The sequence below is a fragment of the Carlito syrichta genome, unplaced genomic scaffold, assembly GCF_000164805.1.
Source record: "Carlito syrichta isolate Samal-C Ts95f unplaced genomic scaffold, Tarsius_syrichta-2.0.1 Scaffold312078, whole genome shotgun sequence".
Classification (NCBI taxonomy): domain Eukaryota; kingdom Metazoa; phylum Chordata; class Mammalia; order Primates; family Tarsiidae; genus Carlito; species Carlito syrichta.
In genome coordinates this window covers 890,020-892,382 of record NW_007256174.1, presented here as the reverse complement: position 1 = coordinate 892,382, position 2,363 = coordinate 890,020, and the positions used below count along the sequence as shown (strand labels likewise).

General features: G+C 39.8%; 1 pseudogene; it reads right to left on the bottom strand.

Moving 5' to 3' along the window:
• Window positions 1–1,031: 1,031 nt before the first annotated feature.
• Window positions 1,032–2,125, bottom strand: LOC103272035 (annotated as a pseudogene).
• Between the last annotated feature and the right edge of the window lie 238 nt (window positions 2,126–2,363).

The following is a 2,363-nucleotide window of genomic DNA, read 5'->3' as shown; positions in this document are numbered from 1 at the left end:
GTGTTTATTGTCTGTCTTTCCACACTAGAATGTAAGTCCCCAAAGAAAACATTTATTATCATTTTGTTCACTGCCCTATCTGCATGCAGTGGCCTGTCATGTGGTAGATGCTCAAAAAATGTCTTGAATGAATGTATGAGGCACCATATCCATTTTAAGGTAATGTCCAAACACAGATGATTTGACCCTTGTCATTTATTGGACTGGAGGAGATAGGGAATATAATGGGAGTTAGAGATTAGGTGGAAGAGGGCAAGATGCAACAAAAAAAATGAACAATGCTAAAGGGAGCTATCTAGGCAACAAGGAGAAGTCTAGGGCCACCTATGCAATTTGAGAGCCATTCACATGTTATAGGGTTTGCCTAGGGTCCAAAATCCAGGTCATGGACTGGCTAGAGAGAAACTTTCATCTTTGAGGTCTAAGAAACAATGCAGATTCCTCAAGTAAAGACTTTGAGTAAGGACCAACAAGGGGAGGAGGCAAGCTGCCTCTTAACAGAAAATTAGAGAAGCCCATCACCAATGTATTCCTTCACTTATTTTTTTCTTTTGTAATTTTAATTGAAGCATTGATAATTCATTTTTCAGCTCTCTTTTTTGTAAGCACCGATTTTTAATATCTAAATCAGTTTGGGGAGAAAGAAACACCATCAAGAACTTCCCTCCAGAATAAAACAATGAGGTTCATTCCTCTAAACATCCAAATTGAAGGTCTGCCAAAACAAAAACCAAAAAGGCCCACACAGAAATAAAAAGTAACAAAAATCACGTTCTAGGGAATCAGTGAATTTAGCAGGTTTTGCTATGCCGCGTAATCATCTTTCAGCTAACTTTCAAACAAGTAGCACCATAGGTCATCAAAATATACATTTTGCATTTGCTTTTTAAAATTAAAAATAATAATATAAAAAGGGAAATTTTACAGAATTTACATTCAATTGCCCGACTCGTTTCAATGTCAGGTACAGCCTACAGAGGTCACAAGGGCTGTTTGTGGCACATGATGAGATAGTTTAGGGATGTTCATCTTCAAGGTTTAGTTGTCTTCCACACAGAATAAAATACCCATAATTCCAACTATGAAGAAACACAGATGATCTTCTTCAAGAATTCCACGGAAAATACAGATGCCTGAGCTGTTCTTCATAGAATGTACAGGACTTCCGTCAGATTGACACAGTCCCCCTGCATAAAATATTTTCCATCCTGTTTCAATACTTCTATCAAGAAGTCAAGAATCAGTCTGAGAAACTCTTCTGTGGAATCTTCTTCTGAAAATGTGGAGATTGGAACAGCTGTCAAATCATTAATCACATAATCAAACTATCTCTCTTCTTGGGTGTACCTCTTCAGCACTGGAATACAGTCTTCTATTAGAACCCAATAGCAGTCTCCTTTAAGATGGTCTAAGACGTCGTCACACATTTTTGGCATATATTTCTTACATCTACCAATCACCATTTGGTCAATCTCTACTCTAGTGGTCATCTTTGGTCTCAGTTTGGCTGTTTCACGTAATATGTCCCATCTCCGACTCCCAGAATCAATACATCTTTGCCGGTGTAATCTTCTTTGCCATTGCCCATGATGGTCCAGGTATATGCCAAATCACTCTCCTCCAAATTATCATCCCCACTAAGGATCAGCACCAAATTTCTTTGAGTGTAGAATTTTAATGTTCCGATAAGGTGAATCTTCATTATACACCTCTTCATCTATGTCATATTCAACCAGGTGCCCATTAGCTGTGGACCAATATCTGTCAATAGTCCATCCTCAAACTATGGGTGACAATCGCTTCACTCGCCCAGTACTGTGCTGACTCAATTCTTTCATTTTTTCTTCTATTTTGTTCAAAAGACTGTCGATTTCTTCTTTGCCCTGCACATCGCCATTGTAACTCTTAAGGTACAGTAACACTGACCCATATGGGTAAATTCTCACATTGGTAAGCTGCCATTTTTGTTTGTGTAGGTTGCTAAACAGCCATGGTCCTGCCAGGTGTGTACTGACTCCACCATCGCCGGCTCCTGCAAAACGGACTGGAGGCCTTTTGGAACAGTCTTGCCGTCAGTTTTGGCACCAAGAATGAAGCGGAAGATGCTGTGTCATACTGCTGCCATAGTGAGGCAACACTCCTTGCCATGCCTGGGGGAGGAGGCTGAGGAAGACTGGGGACTGTGCGACATGTCAGACTATGGTAAGTTATTCACTTCTTTATCTTTTCTTTTAATATTTATCAAGCTCATTGGAGACCATGACTGTATCTCATCTGTGGACATTCAGCTACTAGAAGAGCACCTGAATATTTTACATTGTTGACCTTCTCTTGCCACTTGACTGTTGTCGTGGTATTATATC